The sequence below is a fragment of the Netta rufina genome (assembly GCF_964035555.1).
Source record: "Netta rufina genome assembly, chromosome: 4".
In the NCBI taxonomy this organism is placed as follows: domain Eukaryota; kingdom Metazoa; phylum Chordata; class Aves; order Anseriformes; family Anatidae; genus Netta; species Netta rufina.
The window spans coordinates 6,451,780-6,466,076 of NC_140127.1; positions in this window are offsets into that span (position 1 = coordinate 6,451,780).

Sequence of the window (14,297 nt, forward strand, 5' to 3'; positions counted from 1 at the left end):
GTTTTGACAGACCGCAGGACCTTTTGGCTTCCAAACCAGCTGCTTTCTGCTACGCGCGCCTCTGCCAGCCGCGGCTCGCTGCACGCTGCGGGTTTGCTGCTGCCTGGGAGCAGCCGAAGAGGAGAGGCGCGGGTCCGAGCTCCCTCCTGGAGCAGCCCCGTTGACTTCCAGGCGTTTTATCGAGTGAGAAGACTTGACCCATTTTATCTTGCCACATCCCTGCGTGTCAAACGGGGAGGAACAAGTGCCTGAACTTGACCGCAGCGCCGAGTGACCTAAAACCTCCCCACATCCTCACCCTAAAGGAGCTGGGGGGAAAAAGACGATGAAACAGCGTGGTTGCTGCTAATGTTTAGGCTTAAAATCCTAAACCTCGGCCCAGGGCTGGCCATCCTCCCCAGTCATAGCCTCCCACAGCAGGTCTCTTAAAATCCAGAGAAGAAAGCACGCCCCACGTGTCTGTGTGATGGAGCAGCGAGCTTCAGACCGTGCATCCACCAGACCTGCTCGCTTCTTGAGGTATCCACAGGAACTAAAAAAGGGGGAGAGGAAAAAGAAAGAACGCCTCATTCACCTCCTGAACGTGCTGTTCCCAGCCTGAAGCTGTGCGTGTGTTTCAAAAAAGCTGCAAAAGGAGAACGTGCAGCTTCTCTGAAAAGGCACTTAAACCAGGCACTGCTCCGGAGCCGATTCTGCCAGGCAGACCAGGTGGGTTTCTGCCTCTGTAAGCAGTGAAAAGGAAAAGACAGCAATTTCAGCTTCAAACGATTACATGCGTGGAGTCAAGGGTCCTACCAAAAGGCAGGTATTTTGGGGAGCAGTTTCAGGTTCTCCATGAAATTGTGCTCCTTCTTTCCCCGGGTGAAACCATCCTCAGTGCACGGCTGGGACATTTCACGGGCAAAGCGTCAGTTCAAAAGCATCCTGCCACTTGGCAGCAGGAGTGTTTGTGCGTGCAGTTATGCATCACACACACTAATTGGATGGACAGGTTAAAAAAACACCTGTGCCCGTGTCTTAAAGGTGTCTTAAAAAGTGATTGCTGTGCAATGGGGGATGCCGAGGCCACCACCGATCAGAGAGCCCTGGACTGAAGCTGCTTAAGGGTTGTAGAGGGCAGCTTCAGAAAATTTAGGATGCTTTCAGGGCATCTCAAGCGAGGGAATCCCCTGTACGAAGTGTTTGCTTTCAGCCCTGCTTTTCCATTTGTAAATAAGGCGACTAACGCGCCCGTATCGGCAGAGGGATTTAGGGAAGATAAACAGATTTGTCTTTAATTCCTTCAGAAGCTGTGCCAGAGGTATGGAAAATAAACAGGACGCGTTGGGAGCCCCAGCAGAGCCGCAGCAGCACGACGTGCCCAGCACGAGGCCTGGGGGACAAGCCACAGGTTGGTGTATGGGCAGAGAGGGGCATGGCCCACTTAGGGAAAAGGACAAAGGGGGATCCTACACCAGGAGAACCATCTCTGGACCTTGGAGAAGATGCTCGGGGGGCAGAGGGGATGGCAGAAAACACTTTTAGTAGTTGTGAGTTCCTTGACCTGGCAGACAACAGACAAGCAAAATGCCCCAGACAGCGGCTAAAGGTAGATTCCTGCTAAAAGGTTCTGATTTTCCAGAGCAAGCAGAGCTTTTTCTCAATTCACTGCAGGCAGGGGATGTGGCAGAGCCTTGCTGTGGAGGCCGTGCCCGCAGGAGGCAGCGTGGTGAGCTCGGGGCCGGCCGGCGTGGTGCAGCCTCGTCCAGGGGTTGTGGCTGTACGGGGCTCCTGCTGCTGCTGCGTGGGTTCGAGGGCGACACAAGGGGTTAACACGACGAGGTTCATCCCCAAACAACAAAAATCATCGGGGCTGCTCGGCTCGAGCGAGGTCAGGGGAGCAGCAAGTTTCTGGGAAGGGCAGGGCTCAAATTAATAAACGTGGGTGGGACAGAAACAGCGAGGTGCGTTCGTCTTTCACATCTAGTCACCCATGTTAATCGGTGCTAATTGCATTAACGGGACCGACCCAGCAGCGTGGCTGGCTCTCCTCCGTGCAGGGCCTCTCTCACGGGAGGGCAGCGACTTCCACATCCATCCATCCATCCATCCTCTGCGTTAGATTAGTGGCACAATAAGCGTGTGCATGTATATAAATCTGTGCTATTTAACCTAGTTGATGCTTTGCTCCCAACTCCACGGGGCTGCCACGAGGCAGGTGGGTCCCGTGCCTGCGTGCAGAGCTGCTGTGTGCTCTTGATCCGGTAATCTCAAGGAATTTGTGGTTTTTAACCAACGCATCAGCAAAGCATCAGTGAGGGATGAAGACCAAGCGAAGCACGGAGGGCTGGCCGGGCTGCAGAGGTGGAGCTGGCAGGTGGCAGCGACCTGGGGCCCTGCCAAAATAAGAAGACTGCAAGTAGGAAAAACTTAAACACAGAGGCAGGGAAGGGGCTGGAAGGAGGGGATGCTGTTTATGCTCGATTATTGTTGAAGGAGACCTGAGGTCTTGGTGGCTGATGGCTCCCTGTGAGGCAGCCAGTACTGTGGGAGATGCCCTCTCCATCCCCACCAGCCAGCTCCAAGGTCTCATTGTGACCCCTGAAAACCCAGCACGGTCCCTGAAATCCCAACGCAGTCCCAAAAGAGGAGATCTGCTGCAAAATCAGCATTTTGGAGCAGTTTGCTGTAGCGTGGAGAGGCTCTCCTTGCTGGGGGAGGGGGGTAAAATAACACCAGGAGATAGCAAGGGATGGAAGAGGGAAGGAAATGAAGCTGGTTTTAGAGCAATGACTTACGGGGGGAAGAGGAGCTGCCCCAGCATGGGGGAGTTTCTGGAGTGCCCTTTGGGGCAGGCATTGGCTGGCTTTTTGGGATGCTCCTCTTCCTGGAGCAGATCAAAAACCTGCACCGATTTTCATCGCTGCGAAACGCCCGCTGCCATGCTGATCCTGCTTTTCCTTGGCAGCTTCTGCCTAGCTGTGTGTGGATTTGGGGATAAAAAGTCCCGCAGTGACAGCAGTGGGGTGCTTGCATGCACGCCGAGGCAGCCCCTGGAGGATTTCGACCTGGGGCTGGCTGCCGCATCGCGGCGCAGCTCCTGCTGCCGTCGGGTTTATCCGCCGGCTCCCAAGGGCAGAGAAAAGCTTTTAATTGAAATATCCAGGCTCTTCAACGTCTGAGGAGAAATCCCAGAGGGGCTTTAACCCCTGTAATGCAGGAGGGCAGCGCGGCTTGCTCTCACAGGAGGGGGATTTGGAGTGAGGCTTCCCCACAGAGAGATGCGGCCGCGTCCTGCCCGGCGCAGCGGGAGCCCCTTCGGGTGCTTTCTGCTCTATTTAAGCCTGCTGTGTCATTTTTCTGTTGTCATCGTTCATTTCCTCAGCATGTTTATTTAACATTAAGGTGTTGAGAATATATACCTAGGGGAAAAAAAAACAACACAGCCATCGGATGATCTGTAAAATCACCGATGGCTTCTCCCGGTCCTGTAGAGGAAGCGTTGCTCTCTGCATATCACAGCCAACACAAACCAGCCCAAACAAGGGCGAAGGCATCAGCCAGGGCTGTGGGTGCCCATAGTCCTAATATTCAGCCTTGATTGCATCCCGTTACATTTGCAATCTGCTTTCTGCTGCCGGCAGATAGGCTGACAGCCATTGCAGTTCTCATTCCGAAAAATCTGGGAGTGCTTGGGTTAGGGGGTTTTATTTTTCTGGCTTTTTTTTTTTTTTGGCTCTGGCAAGAACGTTTTGATTCCCAGAGGGCAGAGGGAGGAAGAGGGCTTGTTCTCCCTCCTTTCGTCTGCATCTGTCCTCTCTTGGGTTTGCTTTCCAAGGAAAGGTGGGAGAAAGTGATGCCAGGCCCTGTGTCCCTTGCCCCCGTGCTCCAGGGCTGTGGGCTGGCGTTGGCACAGTCCTGGTGCTTGTGTCCAGCCAACGTGCTGAGCTGCTGTCGATATCGAGGAGGAATCACCTGCTGTTTTTGGGAAGGCTGCTGGTGGCAAGGTAGAGGGCGAAACGGGAGAGGAAAAGGAAAAGCTGCGGAAATAGCACGGTTTTCCTCCAGGAAAGGACCAAAAAACAATATCTTGGAAAGAGGAGGCAAAGCTCCCTTCGCCCTCAGGACCGAGGTGTCCTGGTGCTGCTGGGGTGAGGCTGCCCCCGGCTTCATGCCCCGTGCTGGAGGGCACTGGCAGCAGCACCATCCGAACCCAGGGAGATGTAGCTACACATAGCCACGTATGCACATGCACAGCACGAACACCCCAGGCACTTATTGGCACACGGGGTGGACCCGGTGGCACGGAGGTGCCGTGTCCCCATCCCCTTGGGAGGCTGGGTGTCCCTACCCCACTGCCAGCACCGGCACCCCCCCGTTTCTTCTCTGAGTCAGGGCAGGTGGAGATGATTCATCCCCAGCATCAGTGTGGTGCTCATCTGCATGCTCTCAGGCTAGACAGCTTTTTTTTCTCTATATATTTTCTTTTTTTTTTTCTATTTTTTTTTTCTCCAGTTCCCCAGATGATTCATCCGCTCATGCCAGCGCTGCAGAAGCGTCGGTCCCCGGGGCACTGACTTCTGCAGACGGTCTTCTAGGCGAACCCGGCCACCTTTCCCTTCCCTCTCTGCTGAGCAGCGCTGTTTGGGCTGTTTGTACTCATTGCTTTCTTATTCACTCACAGGTTTATGCCCCAAAACGAAGCGCCCCAAAGAGCTGAATGCGGTCAGTGCACGGCGAGGAGAAGGCAGCCCGGCGGAGAGCCCCCTACTCTTCAGTAAGCACCTTTATTAAACACCTTGAAAAATAGCAACGGCTTCCTAGAATACTCCAGCAGATGTGAAATTTGCCTTTCCTACTATTTTCACAGCTTGCGGATGCCCCCTTTCCCCCTCTGAAAAGAAGAGTGCTGTAAAAAGCCTGCCTTCCTAATTGAATGTGTGTGTAGACTCTGAAGGTGCAATCTAATATAATTAATGCTAATTAATTATTACATGGTCAAACGAGCAGGAAATGCACATGCAAGCTCAAAAAAATTAATTATATGAAAATAAGATAATCGCCTGTGTGTTCAGATACACATTTATCTGAGCAAGTGTGTACTCAGCATTTTAAAAAGGGTTACTAAAGAAAAAAAAAAAAAGCTGTGAACAGAAGAAACCATTTCCTAAAATACTCTCTCCTGCATATTAAAAAAAGAAAAGAGTTAGCAAAAATAGCCAAAGTTGAGAAAAAGAGGCTAGCTTCAGTATCTTCAGAGGGGAAAATATTGACATCACGCTTGCGCAGCACACAGCAGCGCTTGCTGTGTACACAACATCGATGTGTATGTGTAAAACCAGAAAGGTCCAAATGTGGCTAAGCATGCTTCCAGTGCACGGTGGTTTGCTTTTTGGTTTTGCAGATGGGGGAAACAAGGTGTGAATGCCAGCAGGTGAGTGTCCAAGAGCTGCGGGACGGGGCACTACGGGGTTGTAGCATCGGCCAGATGCTGCCCCACCGACTGCTGCAGCTGTGTCCAGGCTCGTGCAGGGTCCTGTGCAAATGTGAAGTTGCAAGGGCCATCGGGATCCAGGTTTTCCTTCCATCTTGCTCTTTCCCCGCCGGCTTCTCTTCCATGTGGTGCAAGCGTAGAAATGACACGGGAAGGCTTGGCAGAGTGGGAATGGCATCACGTTGCTCACTCCCACCCCGGCACTTCGTTTTGAAGAGCGGTGTTACTCGAGGGATGATGATAAACAGAGCTGCAGAGCGTGTTTGATCCCTTCGTCTTTGTTACTCAGGCTTCGGGGTTGTTTTCCCCCAGCATTTTGCTTGGCTCTCAGGCAGACCCGTCTGTGCCTCTGGGTATGGAAAAAATGATGGGAGACCTCCAGCAGCTGGAGTTCAACTAGCAGCCGCTAACCCCAGAGCCTTCGCTTATGGCTTTCATCAAAACAGGACGTGCTGTCGGATGCCTTAGTTTTGATGCAGCTGCATCCCATTTTTTTTGACGCTGCTGCATCATCAGATGGGGATTTTGGCTCGCAGCAGAGGCTGCAGCAGCAGGAGGGTGGTGAGGAGCACCTGGCCACGATGGGACAGGGACCTGGGACACCCGTTTTCTTACCAAACAAACCCATTTTCTAGCTGCAGACACAAAACAGGGGAGCAGAAGTGTGTACTCAGTGCACATCAGTGGCTGTGGTTGGGTCAGACGTTCAGCTAAAGTCTCCTCTGCTTGAAGGAGGTGCTGTAGGAGCACCGCCGCGGGTTGCTGGTGGTCTGCTGTCCATTGTGGACAAGGCAGAGATATATTTATACCAGGAGCTCCCAATGAGGGGAGGGTCTCTGCTCTGAAAGTAACAGCAACCCTGATTTGGGATTCATTGAATATTTCATCCTGGCACAGCCATCAGGTCAATCTCCAGGAAGTGGATGGATGGAAGTGTGAGGAGTGTGCGCCCCGTGTTAAATTAGAAATAATCATTAAAGCCAACAGCGGTTCCAAAGAGCCACAGCAGGCCCTTTCCAGAAATTGATTTTTTGGGAAGCCCTGCGGATAGAGCTTTTTTTTCCATATATATAATGGATCTGTCCCCCGGCGATTAACGAAGTAATTCCTCCAGCAATTACATCCTCTCCGAAACGGCAGTTTTGTGGCTTAGGATGTACAGATCTGATCCCCACACCACGAGATTCACCCCCTGGGTGAACCAGCCTCCATCCTCCATGCTCCATCCTCCGAGCTGCCTGCCTGGGTGTGAGACCCTCGCTGCAGCTCCTGCGTCCCGCGATGCCAGTTGCCTCCAGCACAATTAGCAGAGCATCATCAGCCGCTGCCAGCCTGCACGGGCACAGCTTTTCCCAGGAGAAAGCTGCAAACCTGGGAGCGTACGAGGGAGATGAGTCCTCGTGGCCACTGGCCAAGAGCAAACAATTACAAGGTAGCAGGGGCACCCGCTTCCTTTAGCTTCTTATAAACCGGATAATTATCCTCCGGCTTTGATGCCGTATCATCGGCGCAGCGTTGGCTTGTCGAGTTGGCAGGACCCCGTGCAGTCCTAGCAACAGGAAGCTTCTTCTGTGAATGCTTAAAACTTTAATAATTATTTATTGAATAGGTAGGACAAGAGCCAGGACATAGCAGAAATGCGAGCAGTTTCCCAGGAGACCTTCCAAACTCTTTGAGATACTCGCAAGTCCAGCTGTAAAGTTATTTAAAGAAAAGAGAATCTCTAAAGAGCTCTTGGCTGTTTTTCTTCTCTCTTTCTCTCCCTTGTTTACCTGGACAAATCTCTCCAATCTGCCTTTATTTAGTAAAGTTGAGGAAAGCATTTTCTTTTATAAACTGAATCCTTCCTGAATGATCTTGGTGGAAGAGATAGAAGAAGGGAATACAAATCACAGCACCAAATTTATTCCTAACAAAGGGAGCTGTTGCTGCTAGTCCTGAGACAAATAGATAAGTCCAGTAATTATAGATAAGTGCTTTTGTTTGATCTGTATAACTATTCCTGCATTTGCAGGTAATTTCCCTTGGGCGATCACAAGCAGGTGGGAAGAAGTTCTTATACAGGCTGTATTTTAATTTATTTTCAATTGACTTCTTGATGAGCAAACAAACAACTTTCATTTTTAGGACTAAACCTTATTCCCGAGACTTTTTATGAACTAAAGTTATGATTTCTTTTTAATATTATACTTTCTGAGTTTTGCCCTTTTCCCTGAGTAAGCCAGCAAATAAAATGAAGTACCCTCTTACTTAATTCTTGATTTTTCCCAGTAAAAAAAATTAAAATAAAGTAGGTAAAAATGCTCCTGACATCTTGCAAGCCCTTCTTATACGTTAGGGGCCCAAAGCCCTGGTCAATATTTGTCCTAACTCTGCTAGATGCTATACAAACTTTTCCAGAGAAGTGAGAATTGTGTGTGAATGACTGAAAACCTTCATTTTCCAGGTTTCAGATTCCCATGAAAACCCACGGGACGCTTTCCAGACGTATACACAGGGACAGGAATGCCTTGCTAAACCCCATACATCCCCACGCGTAACAAGCTAATGCGCAACTGGGATTTTCAGGCTGCTGGCAGGAACATTTCCCTGGCCGGGAGTTTTGAAAGGGGATGCAAGCCGAAGCCAGCTCTATAACTAAGCAACGAAGTCAGTTGTTTGATATCCCAGCTTCCCCGAAAGAAAGTCAAAACCATGAGGCAGGTTGATAAGCTAGCTGAGAAAATGCTGAGAAAATGCACTTTCTGGACAAAATCTCACCACCATCTTTGTGTTTCCAGGTGATGATGAGCAATTTCGGGGGGTTCTGCTAGGGAAGGGTGGATTTCTTAACAAGCAAAGTGAGCACAATAGAAGGCTGCCTGAAAACATGATGGGAAATTGTTATTTTAGTGTTGACAGAGCAGATGTTCAAGAACACTTAAAGCAAACCAGATACACTGAGCTTTTTGTCTTGCTCTTCCTCTTCTCCTGCACTCTTTCTGGCCCCACGAGCAGTGGCCTGGCTCCAGAACAACAGCATTCACTGCTCCTACCTTCGGGCTCAGCTAGGGCCTGATGGCAACCCAAAAAATCAGGGTTGGCCGGGTGGTCTGGCTGAAGATGCGGGTAGCTGGCTATTTTACCATTTATTTTGGGGTGCTGATGTTGGTTTGAGGGAGGAATGAACGGTGGCAAGTAAGAGCACAGGCCAAGAAATGTGCCTGCTTTGGGTAGTCCTTGGTGGCCTTGTGGTAGCTCACGAAGGGTTGAACACCCTTGGGTGGCCCTGTGGTGGTGCCTCTTCATGAGGGGTGGCCACCCTTGGTCTGATGGCAATGCCAGGCCTCTTGTGGTCAAAGGAAACCTCCAGCTTGGCAGTGCTGTGACTGAAAGCCACATCTGGACTGGCTGCAGCTCTGCTTCTTGCAGCGAAGCTTCAGGGATGGCCCAGCCTGTTGCTGAACTGGCTGCAGGAAGGTCACTATCAGGTCAAATTGCTGCGACGTACGTGTTACCACTCTCCTGATAGGACATGAAGGAAGAACCCTGGTGGGAAGGAGAGCTCACCTTGCGTGAGCCCATGCCCTTCACCATCACCCATCTCCTGTGGTGGAGCCAGCATCGCCTCAAGAATGAGGTGCAGCAGAAAGCTCCAAGCCAACTAGGGGGATTTATTTCGCTCTTTGTCTGATCTTTTACTGGTTCTTGTGGCTACCTCTGGGCATGTCTAAGCCAGTTTGACCAAATCCCATTAGGCTTTCCCTTGTTTTCTCCTTTCTTCAGCAGTTTCTGGGACCAGACAAATGGAAGATGACATCTCCTACTTAGGACCAAAGAATAGCTTCTGGGATAATGTTTGACAGCATAATTGTGCCTGGCAGTGAAGGAGCACCGGTGTTTAATTGTGGGCCATGTTAGTGTCAGCTAGGTGTAGAGGGAATGAGTGTGTAATAAGTATTTGACACAGTTCATTATCAGTCATGGTAGATTAAATAACAAGACATACATTAACTCATTTAATAATTAGCTACCATCATATCAACTTGATAAAAGAGTACTATTAAATAAGTCTGACATTGTATTAATACAGTCTTTAATTTTTAACATGGAAGATTAAGATAAAGCAAGTGCCAAGGACTGTATTGTAACACCTTCTCCAGCTATCTTGGGGTAAACATCTTTTGGGCAGAGTTAAAGCCTTCTGGGGTTAGTTAATGTTAACTCCCATGTCTGGCATTTTTCTGAAACCTTGAGTATTTGTATTAATTGCTCACATTCCTTTGGGAGAGAGCCAGTAGGCATGGACACCTGCTGCAGCAGAGCCGATCACGAAGGGCAGGCGAGGATGTGGTGAAAGCACACAGGGCACAGATGCCCTATGTAGGGCAGCGCTGGGAGGAAAGGCAGCCAGGAGGGCTGGTCAGGTCTGTCTCAAGCTTCCTCTGTGGGGTTCGAGCTCTCACTTCACCTCTTCTTGCATCACTTTCCTGTATAAAAAATACGAATATCAGCTTTTCTTTTTCCACGCTGTTTCATTCGCTGTGTCATGGCTAGCACTGCGGTGCTGGAGGCCATACCACATGTAAGGTTAACCACGTTTCCAGGGCTGGTTAGAGAGGTATGAGAGCGTAAGAGCTGCTGCCTGTGCTGCCCCGTTTGCGTTTCTGTTGACCGCACGGAAAGTCCTGGTTTACGCTAATGCAGCAACAAAAGCAGTGTGTGGTTTGTGAGTGGCTTAAGCTGGTTACATCTATCAGGTGTCCTCTTCATAGTGAAATACTAGTAGGAAGTGGGATGAGAAACAAACGCTTTGGTTATAACCATGATGTAGAAATCGGTCGCATGTCTCTGTTTCCTTTCATTTCGCTTTCGCTGCCGCTGACGGGCTTTGTTCTGGTGGTGCTTTTTTCGTGTCGCTTGGGCAGCGTGTATCCTCCAGCAGCACCTTTCATCTCGCCCTCACCTGAACACGTGCACGAGAAAGCTGCTGGTGGGAATCACACCCAGCAGGAGGTGCCAGGGTGCGTGGTGGGCGCCCAGGGGAAAGCGGAGGTGGGGTGTGCTGCCCCAGCAAGGGCCTCCACAAAGCAAGCTGGTGTCTTGCTAAGGGACACTGCTCCAGGGATTTCTTTTCTTATCAATTTGTCTGATGCTTCTGTAAGCCACTGTAAGCTCTCAGCACCCCCGGTGTGCTCCCCAGTTAGGCTAGGCACCACGCAGATGGTTGTCTTTTCCATTTTTAGTGTGCTGCCTGCTGGCTCCTGTCCACTCCCTCTTAGATCCCACGTGAAAATGACGGTGAGCAATCCCTACCTGTTTTATGTGACATCGCTCGTTGCCTTTGCTACAGCACCGGGCAAGTTCCTACATGCTCATGTGTGCTTGTAAAAAACATTTTGTGGCATTCTGGTTAATGTTTAGCAAAGCCAGTTTAATTTCAGAAGCTAGATTTAAGTTTTTTGTTGTTGTTTGTTTTTTTTCTGAAAAAAAAAATATGTTAGAAGCTAAGTATTTTCTTTGTAAATAATGCTATCTTGAATATTAATTTCTGTCAGTTATTTTTTGTGCTGATATGCAAGGCTAAGTGGCCATGCTGTAAAGGGATTGCAGAGGTCTTTATCGGAGGAACTTAAATGTTGTTACGCTGGTGCATTCCTTGCTAAATACTGCAGTAATGCCAGTGGGCAGTATAAAAAATAATGGTGGGCTCGGAAAAACAAAAGTCAGCTTAAAATCAGAGGAATGAGAGGATATATATTTATATCTGCTTGCTTCTTATATTCTTCCTGTGCTTTTTTTTTCTTTTATTTATCTGAGACTGCTGTTTATGCTTGCAAGGGCTTCTCCTACACTCCTATGCTGTCTCAGCACTTTGGTTTTTGTTATATTGAAAACCAGGTTCCCATGATGTTACTCAGCTGAATGGCCAATGCTTTAAGAAAAGCAAATATGACGGGATACTTGATGAAATCATGGGAGATGGCAAGCTGCGGTGGCTGTATAAAGCACCTTTTCTGGTGAAGCAAGTTGACTAGACAGCGGGGGGAGGGAGCAGGTAGATTTATTCTGAAAATCACATTAACAATGTTCACGCAGGAAAATGAGCTCTTGATGGGAGGTGCTAATTGATATTAATTAAACAACTTAGAGATTATATGATTAGTATTGACCCACAATATTAAAACAGTAAATTACTTATAGAGTGGGCAAGACTACGATACGGGAAATTGGATAAGTTAATAAATCAAAATTAATGGATGTCTGGAACAATTATAGTCATTAGTGGAACTACAGTCATTCTAAATATGTAAAGGGAAGTCCATAAAAGCTAATAATGTTACTGTGGAAAGGGATTTCTTGGGACACAGCAGAGATACAGGCAACACCAGAACCCACACCAGGTATTGAAGAGGGGCCTCCAGTATGGGTACGCCTGTGGATGAGGGGCATTGCTCCCTGTGGCTTTCTTTAGGCTGCTTGGACAAACTGCATCCATGTTCCTCAGCCCTTCTCATGGTGGACTAAAAGAGAAGGGAAAGAGCCCTGCTAAATTCAATGGTGAAGCCTTCATCAACGTGAATGGAACGACACACTTGGTATCAGACTATGAAATCTTACATATACCTAGGAGGTTTCCACCTGTGGAAAGGAGAAGGGCTTGCAGGCACAATATGAAATAATTCCACTGCTAAGCACACAGTACTTTGTACTCGAATCAGGAGACCTTCTTGCTTTTCTGTGTGAAGGCCCAGGTCCTGGTCACCTCTGCAAACCAGAGCAGCTGGCCTCTGAACTGTCAGGACAGGCACACAGGACATACCCAGGACTATTTCTGAGTACAGAGAGAAACACGAACCTGAACCTAAAACAGGGTAGAGGAGGTGATATGCTCTGCATTTGATCACCCTTATTCATGTCACACCACATTGTTAGCGTATGTGAAAATGCAGTGAAGCGTTAATACACAATAACCAGGAAACTGAAGATCTCCAGCCATTTTGTGTCCAGAAGCAAAGTTGTATTCTGTTACTGAGGCAGATTTAATCAACAGGAACCAGTGCTGGAGGGCAGTAACAGATAAGCAAAGAAATTAGTCCCAGAGTCGTTGTAATTAAAAACATCTGGGTGATGTCAGCCTGCCTACAAGGCCATTTTCATGAAGAGTTTGTGAGCACTCCTAAAATCCTCTTACTAATTGGCAACATCAAGCCCCTGCATTACATGCCACACTTTTTTTTTTTTTCTGAGTGTGTGTATCCGTGTCTGTGTGATGTTTATGGGCTTGAGTATCCCCACAAATACTGTTTCCCTTTTTTTAAATGTTGGAAAAGCAACGCCACTTAGGAATTTACAAGGACAAATCGATGGCCAGACCCAAGAGCAGATGGAAACATTTAACAAATTTCTATATCCATTGGAGAGTCTTACCACAGATGTATCTGAAGGAGAGACATCAGCCAAGCCTTTATTTGGACACAGGGAAAGGGTCTTTTATGTGAGATTTTTCTTTTTGCTGAGTTGGTGGAAGCAGAGGAGCTGTATTTCTACTGACAGGTGGGCTACTAGCAGGGCTGAGCACAGGATGGGGCATCCAGCAGGTGCTCGTGGTAACTGGCAACTCTCTGCTCTTCTCCAGGATGGGGAAGTGAAGGGTTGGCTGGATTGGCCAATGTGGGAAAGATCAGTACGACTTTCTGATGAGGGAGGACTAATATCCTTATTGGCCAAAAGGGCTTTTTACTGTTGTTTTAAATTGTTTAATTGATGAACAACCGTGAATATTATCATTCATAGGTTTGGCAACTTGCATTGCCCCCACCAATAGGTGAACTTCACAGCATATTGGCTTATTTTACAGTCTGAGTGAGAGTCATCCTCGTTAATTTTAATGAGAGGTTGTCAAATCAAAGAGCGTTGGGGTCTTTTTAAGGTGCTCTCCATGTTATTTTATGGGATTCAATGTGGGGTTGCAGGGGAATGGCTGCTTCAACAAAAACTTGCTGCTGCTACAAAGATTGGTATGGAAGGGGCGTTAAGGGGGCCTGTGAGCAGGACATATTTTACAGCACAACATGACCAGCATCTCCATTAATGGACCGGTGTGGGAAATTTCAGCTGCACTAAAATTAACCTGTATTGTTTAAGCATTTTATCAGACTGATCTAATCTCCATTGTCAGGCATTTATAACATTACTGTAGTGGTGGTATCTATGCATGCTATAAAACTTTCTAAAACTGCAAATTTTTTGTGCTAGAAAGTGAGTTTTCTCTGAGTAAATGTGTCTCTGGAGCAGAGAGTACTTGTGCTGTCTTTGTTGTACAGAAGAATATAATTTTTTTTTTCTTTTAGGGTGAGGCCGCTGTAATAAATCCCCAGCTTGTTGCAACTGACTTTATGTCTGTGTACAGCAAACAACGTCATCCTTGCACCCAGCTCTTTAGGGAGCAGCCTCTGGTACGTGCTGCATACATTGCTCCCCTCCAGAGGTGCTGTGCTGTGGCTGCCCCAGCCCTGGCCACATCTTGCAGCTCTTCAGCAAGCCCTCCGGCTATGCACGCCAAAACTGCCGCAGGAAGAAAAAAAGAAGAAAATAGCTGCCTCTCTGTAGATGTTTTAAACAAAAGAGAAGAGCCATGCTCTGACCTCGCTGCTGCAATGTGCTCACCATATTGTTTCCATCAGCCCCAGCGAGGCTGTGTTTTATGAAGCGCGCAAATAGCAATCCCAGTAGCAGGGGCTGTTCTGGAGATACTTTTGGCTATTTTGGAGATACTTTTTCCTTTTTTTTTTATTATTTTTTTCCCCAGCATGCAGTGTCTTGAAAACATTTTATTTTATTT